The sequence below is a fragment of the Nicotiana tabacum genome, chromosome 10 (genome assembly GCF_000715075.1).
Source record: "Nicotiana tabacum cultivar K326 chromosome 10, ASM71507v2, whole genome shotgun sequence".
In the NCBI taxonomy this organism is placed as follows: domain Eukaryota; kingdom Viridiplantae; phylum Streptophyta; class Magnoliopsida; order Solanales; family Solanaceae; genus Nicotiana; species Nicotiana tabacum.
In genome coordinates, this window is record NC_134089.1 from 167,244,743 (window position 1) to 167,272,496 (window position 27,754).

The 27,754-nt window shown below is 37.3% G+C and overlaps 2 pseudogenes; both read right to left on the reverse strand.

The window, feature by feature from the left end:
• Nucleotides 1-11,086: 11,086 nt before the first annotated feature.
• Nucleotides 11,087-26,696, reverse strand: LOC107818406 (F-box/kelch-repeat protein SKIP11-like; annotated as a pseudogene).
• Nucleotides 19,965-25,895, reverse strand: LOC107818415 (F-box/kelch-repeat protein SKIP11-like; annotated as a pseudogene).
• Nucleotides 26,697-27,754: the final 1,058 nt, after the last annotated feature.

The window sequence follows — 27,754 nt, forward strand, 5'->3', positions numbered from 1 at the left end:
CGACGATGTGACTTTTCAGCATGTGCCAAGGAAAGAAAATAAGAAGTCTGATGCTTTAGTTGCCCTAGCTTCATCATTAATCCTGCCTGATCAAGTGCAAATTACTGTCTGCCAAAAATGGGTAATACCGCCTCCAAATGACGCTTAAGGTGAAGAAAATGAACTTAAACATCTTGTCGCTATTTCTGAAATTGAGAAAGAAGAATGGTGACAACCCATTATCGACTAATTGTGTTATGGGATACTTCCAGAAAATCCGCGGAAAAGGACTGAAATCCGTCATCGTGCACCTCGCTTCCTTTACTATAAAGATACTCTATACATAAGATCATTCAAAGTAGTACTCTTGCGATGCTTAGGGGAAGAATAAGCACTCCAAGCTTTGCAAGAGGCACATTCTGGGGTATGTGGGTCACACCAGTCTGGACCAAAGGTCCACTTTCATATAAAAAGGATAGGATATTATTGGCCAACGATAGTAAAAGATTGCTTGGACTATGCTCGAAGATGCAAGGCTTGTCAATTCCATGCAAATTTTATTCATCAACCTCCTGAAGTGTTGCACCCGACTGTTGCATCCTGGACATTTGACGCTTGGGGACTGGATGTTGTTGGACCACTGCCAAAGTCCTCTGGTGGGCACCTATACATCTTGGCTGCAACTGACTACTTCTCGAAATGGGTTGAAGTTGTTGCTCTTAAGGAAGTAAAGAAGAAAAATGTTGCAAGTTTCATCCGAGTAAACATTATTTATCGCTTTAGTCCTCGTTACATAATAACGGATAATGGAAAGCCATTCGATAATAGGTTAATGAACAAGATTTTTGATCTCTTTGGCTTCAACCAACATAACTATTCGATGTACAATACTGCCACCAATGGTCTAGTTGAGGCATTCAACAAAACTCTATGCAACTTGTTAAAGAAAGTCGTCTCCAAATCCAAATGAGATTGAAATGACCGTATGGAAGAAGCTCTATGAGCATATAGGATGACTCACTGCAGCCAACATAGGTGACTCTTTATTCACTTGTTTATGGAGTCGAAACCGTCTTGCCACTTGAGCGTCAAATACCTTCGTGACGACTGGCTATTCAAGAAGGGATCACTAATGAAGAAAATGCTCGACTTCGATTAGCAGAGTTGGAGGCTCTTGATGAGAAGAGGTTAGAAGCTCAATAGAGTCTTCAATAAAAGAGTTCACCCGAGATCCTTTCAAGTAGGAGATCAAGTCCTTGCCGTACAAAGACCCATAATTACTTCCCATAAACCCGTAGGAAAGTTCACTTCAAAATGGGATGGGTCATATGTCATACAAGAAGCTTACTCAAGTGGGGCTTACAAGTTGGTTGATGCATATGGAATGAGAATCGGCCCTATCAATGGCAAGTTTTTAAAGAAGTATTATCCTTGAAGTTACAGCACTCCTTGATGCACGAGCCTAAACTGCATATTCCTACACCCCTGGCCTGCATGAGTCTAAATTGTGTACAACACAAAAAAAAAGTGCGCTAGGTTGAAAACCTCGAAAGAGGCGGCCTAGGCAAAAGCTAGGACATATAAAAAAATAAAAAATAAAACAATAATAATAAAAATAAAAATTACCCAATCTAAACTACGGTATGACTTGATCCTCTTCATCGAGGTACGTAGGCAGCTTAGAGTTTCATTCTAAGTTCAGTCGCGTAAGTTCAAAAGATACATATTGCCCCAATTGTTGTTCGAATGAAGTATGAAGGAATGTAAGATCAAGTTGAAATGCCATCCTCCTTTTGAACTTTGATCTCATTTGATTTAAAGGAGCAATCCTCTATGGTAAATTGATATCTTCAATGGGCCGATTTTAGGAGGATGTCAAGTATTTGCATTGAAGTCCAGGGATTCTCTATGTCTTCAGGTTCGCCAAACCTTCAAGTTTGTTAGTATCCAAGTCTGCCCTCTGCCTTAAAAAAAGGAAAGAGAAGAGAGGCGTCAAAAGGAAACACAAGTATAACGAAAAGATTGCTTGGCACAATGTTTCAAATTCAGTGAGACTTGAACCCAAGATATTTGTAAGAATATAGCTCTTAAATTTTGATTAATTGCAAGTAAGACATCTTCCGATCTCGAGGCTTCCATACCAAGATACAAAAGTTTTGGTGAAGTCGCACAATCTGAAATCGTCAGCGTGTCAGAATTTTACGTTGATTTTGGAATATTATCTGAAACTATCCGTAAGGTATTAAATTTTGCATTTATATGATTTAAATTTTGAATTTTTGTTTCCAAAAAATCAAACGGTTCATAATTTCAACGTTTTTACACCAAGATATGAATTTTTTGGTGAGACTGCGCAAATCTGGAATTGATAGCGTGGGGCAATATAAAGTTGATTTCAAAATATTATCTGGGACGATTATGAAGTTGTTTGTTTGAGAATTTTGGATATGTTCTATATCTTGAAATTTAGTTTTCAATAAATCAAACGGTTCGTAATTTTGACGTTCTTACACCAAGATATGATTTTTTTTGTGAGACTGCGCATATCTGGAATTGATATCATGGTGCAATATAAAGTTGATTTCAAAATATTATATGGGACGATTATGAAGTTGTTTGATAAAGAATTTTGGATATATTCTAGATTTTGAAGTCTAGTTTTCAAGAAATCAAACAGTTCGTAATTTCGACATTTCTACACCAAGATATGATTTTTTTGGTGAGACTGCACAGATCTGAAATTTCCTATGCGGTGGAATCTATAGTTAGTTCCAAAATATTATCTGAATCGATTCTGAAGGTGTTTGATCCTAAGTTTTGGATTCGTTTTATCTATTGAAGTCTAATTTTCGAGAAATCAAACGGTTCATTATTTGGACTCTCCCACGACAAGATATGAATCTTTCGTTACAAGCGCGTAAAGCTGAAAATTATGCGACTAAGATAAATGTCGGTCAATGTAAAGCAAAAGAGAAGCAATTTTATTTAATATGAAATATATATCCACTATGTCAACCTAATATAAAGATAAAAGGGAGATAATGCTAATAGCCTAATCTAAACAAAACTTGTAGTTGATCAATTCTTGACAACTAGTCTCCAGGTTCTTCTTCTTCTCCTCCAAATTAGCCGAATCATCAACAGTCAAAAAATTTACGTTGTCATATGAAGAGACCTCAGTCTCGGCAGTTGAAATTTTTGCCTGAATCTCACCTTTTGAGTCGCTTCTATAACACCTTCGAGGTTCTCCCTCTCTTGTTGTAATGTCTGCAACTTCTTCACAACTCTCTTCAATTTCTTTTCACTAGAGGAAACTTTCTTGACTTTCTCACTTGCTTCAAGTTTGAACGATTCGATATGCTCTTTAGTTTTGGAAATCAGCTCTAGCTTCTCATCTTCACTAGTCTTATCATCCATATTGGATCGCTCTTGGTCATATGATGCGACAAGCTCAAAAAGACAATCCAGTAAACCTTCTAATGGAGAAAGATCCAAAATATTTGTCTTTTTCATATCCTCGAAAATCTCAATGATTTGCTCCCTATAAGGTGAGAGAAATTCCGCACGAGTTTCGGAGAGCCTATTGCAAATATCCTCCCAAAGTCCCAAGATGAATTCCTTTATGCAATTAAAAACAATGCTCTTTCCTTCAAAAATAGATACCGATGTATTTGTCATTGGTGGAATGCGAGTTATCTCATTTGGAGTTTGTCTTTTTAGGGATTTGTCATTAGGAAGAGATGATGCCTTTGAAGATGACTTCACTTTAGACGTAGGCCCTCCAATAGATTCATCACTCACTTGTGGCTTGTCATATGGGGATAACATCGGATACCCAATGGCGTTTAACTGCATAAAGAAAAGGCAAAGAAAGTAAGTAATTTATAGTGAAGCTACTCGTAATAAAGAAAAAAAAAGAAGGGAAAAGGCGAGGTGATTGTATTTTACCTCTTTGTTACAAGCTGTATGCGTTCTTGAGGGACTATGTACACTTGGAACCTCTACGATCTCTACTAGGTTAGGCTGTTTCCTTTTCCAATTTTGATCTTCATTGGTACTCTGGCTTGTATCTTGAGGAACTAGTGTTAAATGGAAGAACTAGAGGGTGTTTCTCTATATCTGTTGAAGTGCACACCACTTCTTTCAAAGTTGCCTTTGAGGATTTAAGCTTCCTTTTTTATGTTGTGTAACTACTTTTGGGATTGGAGTTGGTAGTTCTTTGACTTTTGAGAGCGTCTTTCCAACACCTTGATCTTCACCTTCTAAAGGAGTAGTAGGTTTTAGCCTAACATTGTCTCCCAGACCTTGTAAATTATTCTCGAGAAACTTCCCATGTGCTTTCTCCCACCAAGACATATAATTGGAGGAGAAAGGCTTCTTCATAGGATCTCCCATTGGGGGAAAAATCGCACGTGACATAGACCGATACAGTGTGCAAATCCTCCAAAATCTGAGTCCTTCATCTAGAGAGGCTCTACAGATATCATTCTCCAAAAAACCGGGAGCGTTCTGGTAAAACCCAAATTGACGACCAAACCGATGTGGGATATATGGCTCGATGATGAATGAGTTATCATACCTCAAAGGGAGGTGATTAAAACGTAAACTCATGAAGTAATTTGACTCCAACTCTTGAGGGGCATCATTATCCACATAATAATAAGGACGAGAATTGGTGAACATTGTTGGTGTCCAAACTATATCCTCCCTATTGTGGATGTGTTTTCTTGCATCCTTCTCGTCAGAGTACCTCGCAGCTCCCTATCCAGAGTATCCATCAAAGGGACAGACGGACCCTTATCAAGTGGATAATGAGTTTTAAGGTAATGTGCAAGCCAGCCGCAAACATAATGGATGGGAAAACAAACTTTGACCTGATCAAGTTGTGATGAACACGAAATCTTATTCAAACTATGATAAATACTCGCCAAAACTGGGATCGCACGGCTAATCTTTCGCCTGCTTGCCATCTTAAAAGTCTCAGGACGAATGAAGTTCTCTACCTTATTGGGAAATACAAAAGCACATAACCAAATTGATAAGAATTCTGCTAAATATGTTTCATCTTTCTTGTCAGACCTTCCCCTAAGCTTGGAGAATATAGCTTCTTGATCACTCGACCACCTAGTTGTCTCGGAAATAACTCCCTTAGGATTATGTGTTGATTTTAAGCACGTGGATTTCTTTTACTTTCGCAGTGGGGCAGGTTTATATATTAAAGCTTTTTTATACAAGAATTTTGTCCACTTGCTCAAGGAGACCTTTTGGTTACACTTGTACCTTCCTTAAGGTGATGGAATGCAGCAAATAAACACTCACAAGACCGAGGAATGAATCTCATCTATTTTTTATCTAAACCGATAAGTTCTCTTGTCTCAGGTACCTCTTCTTCGTACGGAGAATTCACAATGGGCAGACCTCCAAGGATATGTAGGTCCCAAAGAGATATAGATAGTTCTCCAGCTGATGTAAGAAGTGTGTTTGTCTTGGGACACCAAGCCTCACAAAATGCTTGCAAAATGTTCGAGTTTCGATCATAAGTGAAAAGTGAGGCATAGACAACATCATAAATCCTTGTTGTACTTAGGGTTTGTTGGTTCCGCCAAGTACATCTTCAGCCCATTCCCAATATCCTGGAATATGACGATACTTGCCCTCGATTGTTGTTGTGTTTCCTCAACGTACTTCGCCTTGAATTATGCGACGCCCTAAGTTTGGAAAGGTGCTAGCAATGTTTACGTGCCAATGGGTTGGAGCTTGGAGAGACCACATCTTGGACAATGGATTAAAAGTAGACTTGTGCTCCAAGGTCCAGTTTTCTACATAAAGAGAGTTCCTCAAAGAAGGCAATGGAGCTGAATACCGGCCAGCTTGTGGGGTATGAACCAAGAGCTTAGTTTGTTCTATGTAATCTTCAGTCTCAATTACGAGATATCTAAGTTTTGAGGAAGGTGAGGTATAGTCTCTGAAATTTTCCCTCTCTTCTGGCTGCAAAAAAATAATAATCATCAAAGTCCAAATCAAGAATATAAAATAATGCCTAGCTGGACACATATACCAGCTCATGATACTTCATTTTTTAAAGAAAATAAGACAAATGACTGGGTTAAGCAATTGCCCAAAATTTTTGTGGTTGGGCGAACTCCCAGGATTAATAGAATTTTGAAGATAACTGGGAGGAATCAATCGCACACATCAAACAACATGCAACATTGGTTTTTGTTTTATTTTAATATATAAAACCTAGCTCTAGGCATCTTGTCTAATGGATTTGCTAAAAAAATATTAGAATAGACACAAAGGTCTAAATGGATGAAATGGCCTCCGATTTTCGGGCGGGGATGAGTATTCATCCTTCATACCTTGAGAGTGATCTCTCCGATAGTCGGGTCACATTAAGAGTAATCTCTCCGATAGCGGGTCATCTTGAGAGTAATCTCTCCGATAGTCGGGTCATTTTGAGAGTAATCTCTCTGATAGTCGGGCTGCCTTGAGAGTAATCTCTCCGATAGTCGGGTCATTTTGAGAGTAATCTCTCCAATAGTCGGATCATTTGAAAGTAATCTCTCTGATAATCGGGTCACATTGAGAGTAATCTCTCCGATAGTCGGGTCATTTATGAGAGTAATCTCTCCGATAGTCAAGCTACACTGAGAGTAATCTCTCTGATAGTCGGGACAGTCGGGCCACTGAGAGTAATCTCTCCGATATTTGGGCAGGGATGAGTACCCATCCCTTCACACCCTAAGACCGCCTTCTTCATGCGTGGATCATCTTATTGAACAAGAATATATCTTTCTCGCTTGACCTACAAAAAAAGACAACAAAACAAGAAAATCACAAGAAAAGAAGAAGAAATTACCTTCGCGTTAATGCTTCTGAATCCACAAAAATAGACTCAAATGGCTTGTAAATACTGCAAATTGATGCTAACAAATACGAGTATATGGGTTTATATAGGCATGGCAGAGACGACTTAAAAGAGTAACTTCCGATGTGGGATCATATGTTTTGAAATCATTTTCCGCATAGAATTCGACTTCTGGCCGATATATTTTCGAAAAAGGATAGGTCTCGTCTCGGCTGAAACACAGGAATGCTAAAGCAACTCCAATTATTATTGGGACTAGGAACTTCACGTGAAATGTACCTAATAATTATGATAAGAAGGAATTCACTTCTTAGTGAGCTATATAGATTTCACTAATGGTTATAATTTATATAGTTTGCATGGTTGTCTTTTTCCTTGTTCAAAAGTAAATGGTTATTAATTGGCTATACATGTAACAAATTGCATGGGTGATACTTTGCATTCTAATTTGGCATGCGACAAAATTGATAGTCAGACAATACTTCAGGCTTCGTTTTCGGTTACGACAAGTCTATACTTCAACGAGTCTTGAAGTAGGGGACATTTGTGGGCATATAAATTTTATCGGAATAAAATCCGTAAAATAATATGGATTATATCTCAATGTATTAATCCAAATAAATATTATGAGCTAATATAATTGGATTAATTATATAAATTAAATATATATAGATTAAATAAATAAGTCTTAATCCATTGGGCTAGCCCATTTAATTGGGTTAAAGTGATGAGCCCACTTCATTAAACTCAAGATGTCCTAGAGGCCCAGTTTGGTGTCATGTGTCAAATGACGTGGCACGCCAAGTTAAACGGAAGAGCCAATAGGATCATGCCACGTGTCAAAATGACAAGGCATGCCAAGTCATACTAAAAGGCCAATGAAATCGTGCCACGTGTGCAAGTTACATGTTTCGGCCAATCAAATGCGGCCTTGTCACACTTTAATTTGATTGGTCTGAAAGAGTTTGTTCTTATCATAACTCTTCCCTCCCATAACTATAAATATGGGTCTTCATAACCAAGAAAAGACACCAGAAGTTATAATAAGAAGCAGGAAAGAGCTCGTGGATCAAACACTGCAAATTCCTCCACAAGTTTCAAGTTTCAAGCAATCAAGTTCAAGCTCAAGAACGAAGAACAAATCAAGTTCAAGCTCAAGAACGAAGAAAGAATCAAGGTCAAGTTCAAGCAATCAAACTAAAGCTCAAGAACAAGATCATCGTTCGTGGCGACAACTACATATTCAAGATCAAGCTCAAAGACCCTTGAATTTATTTACTGTTGAAAAGAAGAATCAGAGGATTCATAGAGATTGTAACACTCAAATATTCGAAATAAAATACTACGATTGTTGCAATATTTTTCGGTCTTGATTTTATTTTCTCGACGCAAATTTATTGTCTGCACACTCAAAACAAATGTATATAAAATAAATGATTTAGTTTTCCAATTTATAAAAAAAAAAAAGTTGCAAGTCTTTTCTGAAATCAGCTTCCAAGCTACATACATGAGCTACTTGCTCGATTGCGGGCCACTTCAGGAACCTTTTTGCATGAATTACTTGCTTAAGCTACTTGCAAGTTAGTATTTGTTTAGCCGCAACGAGTATTAAATGGACATTTACAATTCAGTGTATTCATAACAGAAGCTAAAATATTTAGTTTAATTTTAGAAAATATAGTATTTGAAGTTGAAATTGAAAAAAATAATCCGTGCAAATATTAAATGTTATTTATTGACAGATGGCATATCTGTACCAAAGTTTTTCAATATAAGAAAATTTGATCCTTCCATGCAATGTACCTACACTCGGGAAGTTCTTATTTCCTTCCGTATTAATGTGTTTGGCTCTTTTTCGGTTATCAAAAATCATTTTGGCAGATTCTATCCCAATTGGATCATTTTGGCAAATTGTAATTTCACAATTAGAATACATTTAATTTGATGGTCGAATTCATTTAAGAAATCACCTCTCTTTTAGTCCGAAAGAACATAATTTATAACTACTAAGTCGTACGTGATAACAATTGTTGTTGGAGGCGCCAAGATATTAGAAATGTACGAAACCTCATCCCAAGATCCTAGAAGCCTGTTTCCATCGTACTATGGCATAGTCATTAAGCTTTGATTTGATCTACAATATGGTCAGCTAAAAAAGATGGTGTCATGCAATTTTGGAGACGGACATGTGTCATAGCTATTGAGGTTTGACTTGATCTACGATATGATCAGCTAAATCAAATAGTGTGTCATACAATGTTAGAGGTCGTTGCGCATCATAACGATTGAGGTTTGACTTTGATATCCAACATGATCAGCTAAACCAAATGGTGTATCGGGCAATGTTGGAGAATACGACGTCGATGATAGAGCATTGTGCCGTGCCTACTTGTTAAATTCATTTGGTTGAGATTTATGTTGCAATAATTGATAGCTTGTCCCAAAAAGATTTTGGCCATTGCACTCATCATTGGAACTAGAAAGCAACTAAAGGCAAAACACATCCTGCTTACATAGCTATGAAATCTTTTACGCTTTCCGTCTAAAATACCACCTATTTTCAAGTGCAAAACGCACTGTTTGAAGCCAAAATTCACTTTTGCTTTACATTAACTGATTTAATTGTTAGCTAAAGGCTTATAAAAGATGTTCCCATTTTCAATTTTATCTTCCCATCAGAATTTGGAAGCAACCATCAAACGGAAAATAGCTAAATATTTCTTCCCACAAGTGGGTTCTGGGGAGGATACCTCTACCTTGTGAAGGTAGAGAGTCTATTCCGGTAGACTCTCGGCTCAAGGAAAGTAATAGCAATTATGACAAAGAACTACGGAAAGAAAAATAGTAACAACCAAAAAAATAATATAACCGAAGCAAAGGGATACAATTAATCCATGCATTCAGTGTTTTGCCACTTCATGTATTTGAAGAAAAAACCAGGCTATATATGGACATCAACAAACATTAGGGCCGGCAAAGTTACGGTCTCCCTATATATGTTGAGTAAGTAAAACTAAGAAATAATGGAATGAAATGCTACTAAGGTTAAATTGTTTGATTTGATGTATAAATCAAGTGCGACTAAGTATTTACTATAAAGAAATTTTGCAATAGCAATACTAGTAAGGTTAATTTGTTTTGGCTAGATGCGGCTAAATATTTACCGTAATAACACCTGGCATACATTCCCAAATAACAATAAGAACCTCATGGAGGTGAGGAAAATACCAAAAGAAGGCTATTCAAGTAATCCAAATCCAGATGGTACTTAGCTGTATCACTATTTACATTTTTGGCTTCACTAATGAATACATTCAACCATCACAAACTACAACAGGGTGCACACTCAGCACAATTCATACATATGGACTATGATACCGAGTTTTATAGATGCAACTAAAATTTTGCTTCAAATTTTAAAAAGACAGTGCACTATAATGATAGTTAATTACTCAGATATGACCAAGTGAACCTCCAAAGAGAGAAAAAGAATTAAATTCATCAGGGGAAAGTGCCAAAAGGGTAAGTAATAAATGGAATAGAATCTAAGATCCTCTTTGCATTTCGAAGTGAAACCTTCTTATTGACCATTATAAAGTTACTGTGGAGTGTATAATACAAGAGTAAGTTCAGTTGCTATTCTGGAAATGTAATTACCACTCATTTAATATTTGGTGATTTGATTTAGTCACAGTAATCTACACAGAGATCAAATGGATTTGCTTAGGAAGAGAATCCAGCTGGAAAATAACTTTCAAAACGGAACATAAAAGTCTATCGAAAGTGATAATCGCGTTTTATGATTGTAAAACAGCAAAAAGAGATGTTGCATGTGGAATAATCTCTATAAGCCGACTAGAAAATGAGTTCAGGTTCCTTGATTATCATTTTAAATTTCAAAGTTAGTGAAGAATCTAATAGGTTAAAAAAATTTCAAGACAAAGGTTTGCTGCCCTTATTTTACCAAGCGCAGGAATCAAACCTCAAAGAGTTGTGACGTATATAACGTACTTCACCTTCTTTTCCTCCTATTTGCAGCAAATTGCGATGCATCTGTCCTCCCTTTGTTCCAGTACTAGATGCTCTGAGACTAAGATGTAGAGAGAAATTAACAAATGCAAAGAGTTATAAGTAAATTAACTAAACTCTTGGTGGAAAACTTCAGAGGGAATGAATGACAAAATCACGTAAAACACAATGCATGTCATATCTCAAGAAGTAATGACTGCGACTTCATGGAGATGCAACTATTTTTGAAATATATCCAATCATATAAAGGAGGAAAAAAAGAAGATAACATGAGATAGGAGTCCGCTTGTCTGTCAGCATCCAATTATGGAATTTCATCGTCCTATTTTTCCCCTTAAATGCATATTGCAGTACAATGATAAAGATTGCTAGCAAAGAACAAACATGAATTTAAAACAGAAAGAAAGTTGGATCAAGATAACATCATCAAGGACAAAAGACCGGGATTATATGATCAGCACCCCATGACAGCACAGTTATAACACAAAGCTACCAGATCGCTTTCGGCCAAGCAAGTCCCATTGTATCGGCCCTTCACTTGGAACCCATGAATTCACTTCGATATATTCTGCACCTCCCTTGGGTCCACCAATTACAATTAGCCTGTTACCACATGCTCGAAAAGCCAAACCCCAACCATAAATGGAAGCTGCTCTTTCGGGCAGCCGTCCTATGGTAACCCACGCTTTATTTTGCTTGCCGTACTTCCTCACCTCCATGTTAGCATAATCAGTTGCGTACAACTCATTGTCTACAACTGCCACCAAAGGAGGTGCATCAGATGTAGCAGCGTTAGCTCGCACAGGAGACATGTTTGGGATTTCACGCCACGTTCCGTTTTCCAGATCATACTCCTCCCCACAAGTCAACCGCTTCGATTCGGCTCCTCCAATTCCTCCTATCACATAAAATTTTCCATCCATGAATACCCCTGAACACATCTTACGTGGCTTGTTCATGCTCGGTAAAGTCTTCCACGTTCCTGCCTCCGAATTGTAAAGCTCAGCTGAGCTAAGTATATTGCCTTGTGAGTCACAGCCACCAGCTAGAATGCCAATCTCCCCAATGCTGGCAGAACCAAACAAACATCTTGGTACATTCATCCGCATCCCAGATGACCACGTGTTTGTCAATAAACTGTAACGATAAATGACATGCGAAAAGATCTCCTTTCCAAAAACAAGCAGCTCTGTGCCAACCGCCAACGACTCCTTGTCAGCCAACACGAAACACTCATCAGGAGTCATAGCTGGCAGATGCATCTAACGACCGCGACTAGGATCAAAAGCTTCCCATTCAACCAGTTGGCAGGAGAAATAAATCCAATGCTCAACCACACCATTTTCCCGCCGCAATTTGTAAAGTTCTCCACTCCTAATCACTGAGCGAAAGCTACGATTCAAAGATGCTATGGCACCATAATCCGACCGAGAGCAATGAATGAGACAACCGATGGAATTGTCACAGCCAATGGCATGAATAAGAGAGCTCGAATCAGAATTATCCCCAGCATGATGTTTTTTGCCAGCTTGCTCGTTCGGGGATGCTGAAGAGTTGCCCAAAGATAGAGCGACTTCCACTTTGTTGAAAGCATCAGACTTATTTGGCAACTTGCGTTTCACAAGTTCATGCTCCTGATAATTTACCAATGGCTCTTTGCCATTCATGCAAGCCACCAAGTTACTTTCTCTCTGACAATCCTTTGAAACCAAACAAGACTGATCTTCTAACATGTCGTCCAGATTAAAACCAAGAGGATTTGATAAAATGAAGGAAGAAGTTGATTGCAATGAACTGAAAAAGACAACCTTTTTTGTTGCTGGTGAATTCTACCTCTGTTGTTTTCTTGATTTTCCTATTAATATAGTTTTTCTTCTTTTTGTTTTTCGGTAGGTATTAGTATAAATGGGTAGGGACTTAATTTTTGTACTATTTGGTAGAAGAAGAATCGGGGCCTTTGGATTCTCTCTTCTGAAATTAAAGTAAAATTTGGCTTCATAAGGAGGAAAAATTAAGATTTGGCTTCATAAGGAGGAAAAATTAATTAAATGCCTAAGGGGGAAGTGCAAAAAGAGTAAGTAATGTAATCTTGGTAATGTGACAATCTCGGTTCACACTATGCACTCTCTCTTTCTCTTTTTTTCCATGGAGCAAATTCTTCTCTCGTTATTCTCTCAAGTGCCACAAGGAAGATTATCAATATTTTCTTGAAGGAATAAGCTCTTCCTACACAATTTTTTTCTCAAAGATGATATGGGAGGGAATTTTTTATTCATCTTTCTCATAAATTATGTTTAAGTATTTACTTATATGCTACTTGTAGAATTATAAAGCATGAGAGCAAACCGTAATTGATGGAAGAGTAAATTCCAGAGATGCCTACCAAAATATTGAGACCACCCGCTATGCGACTGATAAGAGCATATGACAGGATTTAGTAAATAACACTGATATTAAACATTTTCTCTAGATAAGTAGAGCCTGTAATTTCTACGTTTAAGCTTTCATGAATAATACTTTTTAAGGGAAAACAGCTACCACTGTAGGACTTGCAGGACACCTGCCCCTCCCCCCAAACCTTCCATCTAAGGGTTAACTACATAACAGCAAAACCAAAAACAAGTAGCAGCAATTATAGCCTATAAGGGACCAGATAAAGCAGGCAAGATAAGGATGTGTTTTTGGAGTAAAATTTGACCTTTAGTACAAGTGCATAAATACCTAGAATTCTACCAATATGGAGTGGTTTTTAATGAAAGCTGAAGCATGCACTACTGAACTTACTCAAAATGACATGTTCGCGTGCATGAAAATCTTCACTAAATGTATAATTATGATGTTTGCTTCTATAAGGAAAAATCGAAATATAAACTTATAGATTCTTATAAAAATTAGCATTCTTATAATTGCTTATGTTCTTGGACACACTTATAAACTAACAATACGAAAAATAGTCTAGCAGGCAAAAGTAAATGCTTACTACTCCCTCTGTTCCAGTTTATGTGAACCTATTTCCTTTTTGGGCCGTTCTAAAAAGAATGACCCCTTTCTAAATTTGGAAACAATTAAGCTTAAACTTACAATTCTACCCTTAATGAGAAGCTTTTATAACCACATAAATACTCTTGGCCCCTTTTTGACTTGTTTAGGACCACAAATTCCAAAAGTCTTCATTTTTTCTTAAACTCCGTGCCCAACCAAACAGGTTCACATAAATTAGAACTGAGGGAGTATTAAATAACAAAAATCTGCAATGGCAGCCAATTACATTGTTGAAGAAATGTTTACTTTCAATTATGAGATTATGGTTTGTGGGAAATATGCTAGAATGTTTAATGATATAACTTTTGCAGCAAGTTACAGTCTATCCAAGTGATTTTCACCTAAAACTTACATGCATTTTAAGCAGGGACTTACATGTATTTAATGCAAAATGTATGTATAAATTTTAACTATGAAACAGTGTACAGTATTAGGTTATCAAATCATCGCTACCTCCAGACATAATATCTTTTATATCGACTTGATGTTTTCTACCTCAACTTAGTTAGTCAGATACACTAATTTTTCAGTTTTTTACTGCATCAGTCCATACAGTCAATGCATCAATGCTAGATGATAAAGGCTACAACATCTGGAAGTCTATAGAAAGAAAATATCTTTCTCAACAGATAAACATTATGTTATTTGTATTTCTTGCGCTTAAAAGTTCAGTATGATTAGATATTAGATATATTTGTGGTCTCTTTTCTGGATCAATTCAGAAGTTTGATACAATTCTTATTGTGCAGGCAAAACAAAGAGATAAAACACTGTCAGTGGATTCAGTAAAAAGTGACCAATGATCTCAAGTAAAAGATCCTGGAAAACCAGCCAACACAGAATTTTCAATGGATAGCAACCTAGACGAAATTAATAAATGATTGCGTCGTACTCTATGTAGTAAACTTGCAACAAAGCCACCACTATTAACTTTTGCCTTCAGACATGCCTACATGAGTTTTTGTGAGCCATTTTTGCATTCGCATGCGTACACAAGATATACAAATTCCTCAATCCTCACTCTTTATACAATAAACATAATAGAAAGCATTGGTAAATAGAAATAAGGTCAGTACAAAAAGCACTTTGACCAATCATACACATATATAGGAGCATGTTTTGCATCATATATCAATCCGCAAAAAACAACTTAAGCTAGACAAGAGTCAAAGAACTGTTACACATTGGCAAACTAAAAGTTCCGGCATCTTCACTAATTGAAGAAGTGACAGAATAATATATTTCCAAGATTTAAAGCTCTTTAAGTGTGACTAAAAGGATAAACATTTATGGTAGTTGCAAATATCTAGTAGTACAAATGCAACAAATATTGCGATGGATCATTAGCTAATTGGTTGTCAATCTTAATCTAGAGTTTATGATAATTTCCTCTTTGATGCAGTTTGCAAAAGGTGCATCCATCAAGCAGCCAGTGAAACTAAGCACTCATGCATCTATCAAGCTGCCAGTGAAACTAAGTGCTGCCCTGAGTGCAAAGAAGAGTTGGGCTTTCCTGAATAGCATCTCATATAAGGACCGACTCTATTTCTCTTTTAGTTATTACAAGCTTTTGATGAGTCGCTATTAGATTAAATGGGTGGAGAAGTCCCTCTGCCTGCACAAGGTAGGGGTAAGATCTGCATACACACTACCTTCCCCAGATCCCATTTGTGGGATTACACTGGGTATGTTATTGTTGGGTGGAGAAACAAAGACAAATAACCTGATAGTTGATCTTAAAAATAAGTCTATGACACTTTTTCTTCAACTAAGATAATGATATCTGAAATTACTAAGAATCACTACTTCTGACAGTCCGTCAAAAGATTCACTTTTGTAGTCATCCTATGGATCAGTTTTTTTTTTCCGTCAAAGTAAAAAAATTCATTAAAAGAAGGACAAAAAATGGATGTATACAAGAGGTATACCAAAAGGTAGAAAAACCTTACGAAATGATATGATTTTCTATGAAAGACACTCAATCATTTATACATATGGGAACCTCGCGGGTGCACCAAAAAGGAATAAGAGATAGAAGGTTATTCCTCAAGTGTACAAAACCATCTCTACTCCATCAAAAGCGCTCCAAATCCTCTCTCTTCATACAGTCCATAAGTATAGAGGAGCAACATCCCATACCTTGTGTCTCTTCTGTCTTCTAAAGGTCCAACTAAACATTGTTTCTTTCACAGTGCTTGGCATTACTCACTCTGGTCCATACCATCACAAGATTTCCCACCACAACTAAGACACTATTCGACAAGGTAAATGGAGGTGATTCACATCTTTCCCCGAGTCTTTACACATGAAGCGCCAACTAACAAATGAACTTCTTCTTCCCTAAGTTCTCCACCGTCAAGATTACCCCAGACGCAACTAGCCAAGTGAAAACATACACATTCCTCAACTCCTTCCTAGTAATAAACTTCTCATAATAGGACTTACATAAAGACACTATTTTCCCCCGCCCCCATCTCCATACATCTTGACTATCATGTGTTTCAACCTTCCAGTCTTGCAATTTGTTTCAAAACTCCAAATCCCAATGTGCCTCTCCCCTTGTAGACTCCATATCCTATGGACCAGTTTGCAAACATAAATAAATAACTATATTCTATCTCTAATAACTTGAGCTTTCAGATAAGCTTGTTCACACAATTCAACATGTTCTATCTTTTCGGATGGCACCAACTGAGGCAGAGGACTCAAGTTTGAGTTTAACCGCCGCCCATTAACAAAAATATTTCTACGTGTTTGGGCCAAGTAAAAAATGCACATCCTAATTGATGGAATAGTAAATACCAGGGATTCCTACTAAAAATTTAGAATCGCCATTTATGTGCAAGTTATGTGCATACATGCAGAGAAAGCCTGAGTATAGAACTGACATATAACCAAGTGAAACATCCAAGGATAAATAAAAAAAATTAAATGCCTACGGAGAAAGTGTCAAAAGAGTAAGTAATATAATCTAGGGCCAAGTAATCTAGCTCATCTGACCCTGTGTCAGTTGACACTATGTACTCTCTTTCTCTTCTTTTTCGTAGAGCAGTTTTTTCTTTCATTATTCTTACCTCTATTACTCCAATGGCACTCAACAATATTATGTATATCAATGTTAGGTTGGTGTCTAAAACTGAGGTATGACAAAGTGAAACAACTCAGGAGGAAAAAAAGGATTAAATGCATCAAGGAAGTTCCAAAAGACCAAGTAGTGCAATCGTAAATCCAAATAATCTAGGCGTTTGTCATAGCGTCAATTCAAACTATGTACTCTCATTTTTTTCTTTCTCCTAGAAATTTTTCTTTCTCGTTCTCTCAAGTGCTACAAGGATATTATCAATCATTTCTTAAAGGAAGAAGCATTTCATATTATCAATCATGTCTTAAAGGAAGAAGCACCCCTTATCTACAAATTATGTGCATAAATGTGGGGAAGACTTGGTGTCAAGAACTAACATATGAGCAAGTGAAGCATACGAGCACAAAAAAATAATTAAATGCATTAGGGAAAATGTCAAAAGGGTAAATAAAGCAATTGAAAATCCAAGTAATCTAGATGATCTGACATTATCAGTTCACACTCTGTGCTCTCTTCTTCTTTTCTCATTATTCGCTCAAAATGCTATAAAAAAGATTATCAATCATTTTTTTGAGAAAGAGCTCTTCATATAAAAAAATATTCTTTAGGTGAGAGCATCTTTCTTTTCTTTTTTTTAAAGGGGTGGAGTGGTGGAGAATCGTGAAAGATAAAAAAGGGCACCCGGTGCACTAAGCTTCCGCTATGCGCGGGGTCCGGGGAAGGGCCGGACCACAAGGGTCTATAGTACGCAGTCTTACCCTGCATTTCTGCAAGAGGTTGTTTCCATCGCAGAAAATAGAAACTAAAGATCACATGACAACAACTTTACCAGTTACGTCAAGGCTCCCCTTCACGGATCGTGAAAGATACTAATAGTTCACTTATTAACAACATAATATTATGTTCTTGTCTTCTTGACCTAATTTGTCGAAGTAAGTTACACTTTTGCAATCCCAATTGGATCAGTTTTGGTAGATTGTAATTTTACAATTAACATGATATCCCTCTGTAACATTAGATTTGATACTCCCAAATCATTTATGAAATCACATTTCTTTGTACTCCTAAAGATAATAATTCATAACTACTAGGTCGCGATAACAATTTCTATTGTTGTTGGATGGGCCAAGATCTTAGAAATGGGCAAAACCTCATCCCAAGATCCTAAAAGTTTGTTTCCCTCATAGCGCGTCATAGTTACTAAGGTCTGACTTGATCTATGATATGGTCGGCTAAACCAGATGGTGTATTGTCCAATGTTGGAGACTAGCGCGTGACGTGCGTCATAGCCATCGAGGTTTGACATATACGACGTGATCAGCTAAACCAGATGGTGTGTCATGCAATGGCTATGAAATCTTCTACGTTTTCCATCTAAAATACTACCTATTTTCAAGAGCAAAACGCCCTGTTTGATTTCAGAAAGAAGCCAAAATCATACTCGGTGTATTCCCACAAGTGGGTTCTGGGGAGGGTAGTATGTATGCAAACCTTAACCCAATGGCGAAGCTAAGAATTTCCCCAAGGGTGTTCAAGTTTAAAAGAAGTGAAAAAAATTTCCGATAAAGGATGTTCAATATGTGTTACATACCTCTAATACGTAATATTGTACCTATATACATAATGTAATTTTTCGACGACCTTTTGACCATGTGGCTTCGCCCATGCCTTACCCCTACCTAGTGAAGGTAGAGAGGTGTTTCCAGTAGGCCCTCGGGTCAAGGAAAGCATAATCACAGCAGTTCTGACAAAGAACTATGCAAAGAAAAGCAATAACAACCAAAAAATATAATATAACCTAAGCAAAAGGGATACAAGAAAATGCATGTTAATCCATGCATCCAATGTTTTGCCACTTCATGTATTTGGAGAAAAAAACATGCAATATATGGACATCAACAAGGATTAGGGACGCCAAAGTTACAGTCTCACTATATATGTTGAGTACGTAAAACTAAGAAATAATGGAATGAAATGCTACTAAGGTTAAATTGTTTGATTTGATGTATAAACCAAGTGTGACTAAGTATTTATTATAAAGAACTTTTGCCATAGCAATACTAGTAAGGTTAAATTGTTTTGGCTAGATGCAGCTAAATATTTACCGTAGTAACACCTGGCATACATTCCCAAATAACAATAAGAACCTCATGGAGGTGAGGAAAATACCAAAAGAAGGCTATTCAAGTAATCCAAATCCAGATGGTACTTAGCTGTATCACTATTTACATTTTTGGCTTCACTAATGAATACATTCAACTATCACAAACTACAACAGGGTGCACACTCAGCACAGTTAATACATATGGACTATGATACCGAGTTTTATAGATGCAACTAAAATTTTGCTTCAAATTTTAAAAAGACAGTGCACTTTATTATGAACCTCAAAAGAGAGAAAAAGAATTAAATTCATCAGGGGAAAGTCCCCAAAAGGTTAAGTAATAACTGGAATAAAATCTAAGAAGTGAAACCTTCTTATTGACCATTATAAAGTTACTGCAGAGTGTATAATACAATAGTAAGTTCAGATGCTGTTCTGGAAAACTAATTACCACTCATTAGTAACAGTAATCTACACAGAGATCAAATGGATTTGCTTATGAAGAGATTCCAGCTGGAAAATAACTTTCAAGACTGAAAATGAAAGTCTACTAAAAATGTCAATCGCGTTTTCTGATTGTGAAACAACAAAAAGAGTTGTAATCTCCATAAGCCGACTAGAAAATGAGTTCTTTAATTATCATTTTAAATTTCAAAGTTAGTGAAGAATGTAATAGGTTAAAAAATTACGAGACGAGGGTTAGCAATGCTGTCCTAATTTTACTAAGCGCAGGAATCAAACCTCAAAAAGTTGTGACGTATAACACACTTCACCTTCTTTTCCTCTTCTTCTATTTGCAGCAATTGCGGTGCATCTGTCCTCCCCTTGTTCTAGTACTAGATGCTCTGAGACTAAGATGTAGAGAGAAATTAACAAATGCAAAGAGTTATGAGTGAATTAACTAAACTCTGGGTGAAAAACTTCAGACGGAATGAAAGACAAAATCACGTAAAACACATGCATATGTCATATCTCAAGAAGTAATGGTGTGACTTCACGAAGATGCAACTATTTTTCAAACATATCAAATCTTATAAAGGAGGGAAAATAAAGATGAGATGAGATAGGAACTCGCTTGTCTATCAGCGTACAATTATGGAATTTCATTGTCCTATTTTTCCCCTTAAATGCATATTCCAATACAACGATAAAGATTGCTAGAAAAGAACAAACATGAACTTAAAACAAAAAGAAAGATGGATCAAGATAACATCATCAAGGACAAAAGACTAGGATTATAAGATCAGCACCCCATGACAGCACAGTTATACACAAAGCTACCAGATCGCTTTCGGCCAAGCAAGTCCCATTGTATCGGCCCTTCACTTGGAATCCATGAATTCACTTCAATATATTCTGCACCTCCCTTGGGTCCACCAATTACAATTAGCCTGTTACCACATGCTCGAAAAGCCAAACCCCAACCACACATGGAAGCTGCTCTTTCGGGCAGCCGTCCTATGGTAACCCACGCTTTATTTTGCTTGTCATACTTCCTCACCTCCATGTCAGCATAATCAGCCGCGTACAGCTCATTGTCTACAACTGCAACCAAAGGAGGTGCATCAGATGTAGCAGCGTTAGCTTGCACAGGAGACATGTTTGGGATTTCACGCCACGTTCCTTTTTCAAGATCATACTCCTCCCCACAAGTCAATCGCTTCGATTCGACTCCTCCAATTCCTCCTATCACATAAAATTTCGCATCCATGAATACCCCTGAACACATCTTACGTGGCTTGTTCATGCTCGGTAAAGTCTTCCACGTTCCTGCCTCCGAATTGTAAAGTTCAGCTGAGCTAAGTATTTTGCCTTGTGAGTCGCAGCCACCAGCTAGAATGCCAATCTCCCCAATGCTGGCAGAACCAAACAAACATCTTGGTACATTCATCCGCATCCCAGATGACCACGTGTTTGTCAATAACTGTAACGATAAATGACATGCGAAAAGATCTCCTTTCCAAACACAAGCAGCTCTGTGCCAACCGCCAACGACTCCTTGTCAGACAACACGAAACACTCATCAGGAGTCATAGCTGGCAGATGCATCCAACGACCGCGACTAGGATCAAAAGCTTCCCATTCAACCAGTTGGCAGGAGAAATAAACCCAATGCTCAACCACACCATTTTCCCGCCGCAATTTGTAAAGTTCTCCGCTCCTAATCAATGAGTGAAAGCTACGATTCAAAGATGCTATGGCACCATAATCCGACCGAGAGCAATGAATGAGACAGCCGATGGAATTGTCACGGCCAATGGCATGAATAAGAGAGCTCGAATCAGAATTATCCCCAGCATGACGTTTATTGCCAGCTTGCTCGTTCGGGGATGCTGAAGAGTTTCCCAAAGATAGAGTGACTTCCACTTTGTTGAAAGCATCAGACTTATTTGGCAACTTGCATTTCACAAGTTCACACTCCTGATAATTTACCAATGGCTCTTTGCCATTCATGCAAGCCACCAAGTTACTCTCTCTCTGACAATCCTTTGAAACCAAACAAGACTGATCTTCTAACATGGCGTCCAGATTAAAACCAAGAGGATTTGATAAAATGAAGGAAGAAGTTGATTGCAATGCACTGAAAAAGACAACCTTTTTTTATCTGGTGAATTGTACCTCTGTTGTTTTCTTCATTTTCCTATTAATATAGTTTTTTTTTTCTTTTTGTTTTTCGGTATGTATTAGTATATAAGGGTAGTTATTTAATTTTTGTACCATTTGGTAGAAGAAAAATCGGGGCCTTTGGATTTCTCTTCTGAAATTAAAGTAAGACTTGGCTTCATAAGGAAGAAAAATTAAGATTTGGCTTCATAAGGAGGAAAAATTAAGATTTGGCTTCATAAGGAGGAAAAATTAATAAAATGCCTAAGGAGGAAGTGCAAAATGAGTAAGTAATGCAATCTAGGTAATCTGACAGTATCGGTTCACACTATGCACTCTCTCTCTCTTCTTTTTTTTTTCCGTAGAGCAAATTCTTCTCTCGTTATTCGCTCAAGTGCCACAAGGAAGATTATCAAGATTTTCTTGAAGGAATAAGCTCTTCCTATACAAAATTTTTCTCAAATTGGGTAAGAATTTCTCTATCGTTTTCTTAAGGGATGGAGTGGTGGGGGATTGTGCATGATACTCAAGTTACGTTTCATGAATCTAAATCTGTTAAAACTTTTACAATAATAAGTGGGCTTACATTTTTTTTCTCCACTGGCAGTCAACACAAAGGTCAAACGTCTTCCAACACGGCACACGCCTAACATTAGTTAGCACCTCTACATCGTTCCTACCAGTGTTGTTTATATCTTTCTAGTAAAATTAGTTGATTAGAATTCCAAAGTTCTTTGGTTCCCATAGATAGATTGACATGCATTCTCTTTCTATCATTTTAGGAATTGAATTCACAGAACGATGATATGGGAGGGAATTTTTTATTCATCTTTCTCGTAAATTATGTTTAAGTATTTACTTATATGCTACTTGTAGAATTATAAAGCATGAGAGCAAACCGTAATTGAAGGAAGAGTAAATTCCAGAGATGCCTACCAAAATATTGAGACCACCCGCTATGCGACTGATAAGAGCATAGATGATGAAAGGACTTAGTAAATAGCAACGATATTAAATATTTTCTCCAGGTTTAAGATTTCATGAAAAATACTTTTTTAAGGGAAAACAGCTACCGTTGTAGGACTTGCACTTTGACCAATCATACACATAAATACGAGCATGTTTTGCATCATATATCAATCCGCAAAAAGCAACTTAAGCTAGACAAGAGTCAAAGAACTGTTACACATTGGCAAACTAAAAGTTCCGGCATCTTCACTGATTGAAGAAGTGACAGAGTAATAGATTTCCAAGATTTAAAGCTATTTAAGTGTGATTAAAAGGATAAACATTTATGGCAGTTGAGCAAATATCTAGTAGTACAAATGCAACAAAAGTATACCTTCAGCTAGCAGTGTTGACTGTGAAGGATCACCATCAACACTGTCAAACTTAAAGTTCCTTCTTTCTTTTTTGAAGTTTGTTTATTGCGATAGATCATTAGCTAATTGGTTGTCAATCTAAATCTCGAGTTTATGATAATTTCCTCTTTGATGCAGTTTGCAAAAGGTGCATCCATCAAGCAGCCAGTGAAACTAAGCACTCATGCATCTATCAAGCAGCTAGTGAAACTAAATGCTGCCTTGAGTGCAAAGAAGAGTTGGCCTTTTTTCCTGAATAACATATCAAGTAAGGATTGGCTCCACTTCTCTTTTAGTTATTACAAGCTTTTGATGAGTCGCTATTAGATTAACTGGGTGGAGAAGTCTCTCTACCTGCACAAGGTAGGGGTAACGTCTGCTTACACACTACCCTCCCCGAACCCCATTTGTGAGATTACATTGGGTATGTTGTTGTTGTTGGGTGGAGAAACAAAGACAAATAATCTGATAGCTGATCTTAAAAATAAGTCTACGACACTATTTCTTCAACTAAGATAATGATCTCTGAAATTAGAAAGAAACACTACTTCTAACAACCCGTCAAAAGATTCACTTTTGTAGTCATCCTATGGATCAGTTTTTTTTTTTAGATGAAGTAAAAAAAAATCATTAAAAGAAGGGCAAAAAATGCTTGTATGCAAGAGGTATACCAAAAGATAGAAAAATCTTACGAAATGATATGATTTTCTATGAAAGACACCGAATCTTTTATATATATGGGAACCTCGCGGGTGCACCAAAAAGGAATAAGAGATAGAAGGTTATTCCTCAAGTGTACAAAACCATCTCTACTCCATCAAAAGCGCTCCAAATGCTCTCTCTTCATACAGTCCATAAGTATAGATGAGCAACATGCCATACCTATGTCTCCTCTGATCTTCTAAAGGTCCAACTAAACATTATTTCTTTTACAGTGCTCGGCATTACTCACTCTGGTCCAGACCATCATAGGATTTCCCACCACAACTAAGACGCTATTCGACAATGTAAATGGAGGTGATTCACATCTTTCCCTAAGTCTTTACTCTAGTTCTCTTCTTTTTTCCAAAAGAAATTTCTTTTCTCATTGTTCTCTCATAATGTTATAAGGAAGATTATCAATCATTTATTGAAAGAAGATGCTCTAAATATGCAAAGATTTCTTTACACTGGCTATGAAATTGTGCATGAAACTCAAGTTATATATCACTAATCTAGAACTGCTAGAGCTAATATCATATAACCTCTCTTAGTACCTTTTTGAGCACATTGCACAGTAGATTGGCGAAGACTTGGTGTATTAGGGAAAATGTCAAAAGGGTAAATAAAGCAATTGAAAATCCAAGTAATCTAGATGATCTGACATTATCAGTTCACACTATGTGCTCTCTTTGTCTTTTCTCATTATTCGCTCAAAATGCTACAAAAAAATTATCAATCATTTTTTTGAGAAAGAGCTCTTCATATAAAAAAATATTCTTTAGGTGAGAGCATCTTTCTTTTCTTTTCTTTTTTTAAGGGGTGGAGTGGTGGAGGATCGTGAAAGATAAAAAAGGGCAGCATGTGCCCTGTTGCACTAAGCTTACGCTATAGTGCGGGGTCCTGTGAAGGGCCGGACCACAAGGGTCTACAGTATGCAGTCTTACCCTGCATTTCTGTAAGAGGCTGTTTCCACGGCTTAAACCCGTGACCTCATGGTCACATGACAGCAACTTTACCAGTTACGCCAAAGCTCCCCTTCACGGATCGTGAAAGATACTTAAGTTATATATTATCAATCTAGATCTGTTAGATTTTTATACTACCACATGATCTTTCCTTTATTGCTCTAAGGGGTGGAATGTTGGAGGATAATGCATGATACTCAAGTTATATATTCTTTTAAACTTTTATACAACCAAATGGTGTTGCCTCTATTGCTCCAACAACATTCAACACAAATGTCAAAGGTGCTCTCATATGTCCAACATTAATTAACACTTCTCCAACCTTGTTGCTAGAATTCTTTATCCTTTTACTACGAAACACGCTGACCAGAGTTCAAAAGTTGTTTGGTTCCCATAGGTCGATTCAGATGACATCATGTTTCTTTCATTGTAGGAAATTAAATTCACACATCCATGATATAAGATTGTAAATTTTCAAAATTTCTAGTAATTTAAAATTAAATAAATATTTGATGATACTTGACGAATTATAAACCATGAGAACATAAATCCTAATTGATGGAAGAGTAAATGCCAATAGATGCCACCAAAACATTAGGATCACTTCTTATATATGTGCAAATTATGTGCATCGATGTGGCGAAGACTTGGTGTCTAGATCTGATACATGACCAAGCGAAGCATCTCACGAGGAGAAAAGAATTAGATGCATCAGGGGGAAGCTCCAAGAGAATAAGTAATCTAGGTAATCTTGCAATGTGTCAGTTCACACTACGTACTCTATTTCTCTTCTTTTTTCCAAAAGAAGTTTCTTTTCTCATTGTTCTCTCATTGTGTTATAAGGAAGATTATCAATCATTTATTGAAAGAAGATGCTCTAAATATGCAAAGATTTCTTTACACTGGCTATGAAACTCAAGTTATATATCACTAATCTAGAACTGCTAGAGCTAATATCATATAACCTCTCTTAGTACCTAATTGAGCACATTGCACGGTATATGTGAAGGACTAGGCCATTTTATCAACAATAAATAAACTAGTATTTGCGGTGAATTCCCCTCCTAAGTGGCCATGCATTATCATTGGAAACGCCCACTTCTCGGGCAAATAAAGCTCTTTTGATCATTTCTTCGAATCAATAACAGAAGTTTGACCTTACCTACGCATAAACCCTTTAGTAAATTCAATCAAACACTTGACCTTCACTCTGTTGTATTCGACCATTGTGTCCAATTGATCCTTCCTATAGGAAAAAATATTATACAGTTAGAATTGATATGCAGTATACGATGCATAGCGTTTGGCAGAAAACTAACCGCTTAAAAAGCATATAATCCCTAAAACAGGAAAGTAAAGTGTGGAAGTGAATCCATACAATGAAATAACCTCTGTCCCCTAAAACAATGAATACAATTCAATCAAACACTTGACCTTCACTCAGTAGTATTCGACCAATGTGTCCATTTGGTACTTCCTACAGAAAAAACATTATATAGTTTGAATTGATATACAGTGCATCGGCAATCGCATTTGCTATGGATCACGTTATACATTGCAAAACGAAGATTCTAAATTTTATTCTATCTTCAATACAATATGACCAAAAAGTTCTTCTGAAGCACAATAAACACTAAAAACACACACACACACACAGAAAATACCATAGAGATACAAAATAAGGAAATGAATACCTGCAATAGATTAGCAAAACAGAGGTCTCCTTGTTTGAGGCACCCTAACTCAACTTCTGCAACTGTTTGCCTTCCTTCCAGTTTGCTTTAAATCTCTCTTTTCTAATTTTAGCTCTTTATTGATTTTAATTTGTCTTCTGAGAACGCCGATTATAAGGAAACGAGGAATGGAAGGGCATTAGCGCAAGAAAGGGGTGAAAAAAAAGCGCTACTGTTATTTTACCAGCTCCTTGTTAAACATTGGACTTATAAAACGCATCTTGTAATGAAGACTTATTAATCGTATTTGGGAAAGCAATTAAGACTTCAACAACAAGTATAATCCCACAAGTGGGGTCTGGGGAGGCTAATATGTACGCAGACCTTACCCTTACCCCGAAGGATAGAGAAGCTGTTTCCAGAAGACCCTCGGCTCAAAAAGCAACAGGAGACGATATATTAGTACCATAAAAATGTATAATAAAATAACAGCTTTATAAGAGATATGAAATACAGAATACGAAATACGAAATAGATGGCTGGTATAGTAAAAACTAGCAGGTAAAGCCCTGTATCAATAGACGACCAATGGCATTCTTAGTCTAACTCCTAACTGGTTAGTCTCACTCTATTGTGCTGTAGAAATATTCACAATTTTCCCCTAACCTACAACCTTAATGCTCGACCTCCATAATTCCCTGTCAAGAGCCATGTCCTCAGTAATCCTAAGTCGCGTCATGTCCTGTCTGATCACCTCTCCCCAATACTTCTTAGGTCGCCATCTACCTCTCCGCGTGCCCACCACAGCCAGTCGCTCACACCTCCTCACCGGTGCATCAGTGCTCCTCCTCTGAATGTGCCTGAACCATCTGAGTCTTACTTACCGCATCTTGTCCTCCATGGGGGCCACGCCCACCTTCTCTCGAATATCTTCATTCCTAATCTTATTCATCCTTGTATGCCCGCACATCCACCTCAACATCCTCATCTCTGTTACTTTCATCTTCTGGATGTGTGAGTTCTTTACCGGCCAACATTCAGTTCCATATAACATGGCAGGCCTAACCACTGCTCTATAAAACTTACCTTTTAGTAATGGTGGCACTTTCTTGTCACACAAGACTCCCGACGCTAACCTCCACTTCATCCACCCCACCCCTATATGGTGTGTGACATCCTCGTCAATCTCCCCGATCCCCTGAATAACCGATCCAAGGTACTTGAAACTACCCCTCTTGGGAATGACTTGAGAGTCAAGCCTCACTTCAACTCCAGCTTCCGTCGGCTAAACCCCAAATTTGCACTCGAGGTATTCCGTCTTCGTCCTGCTCAACTTGAAACC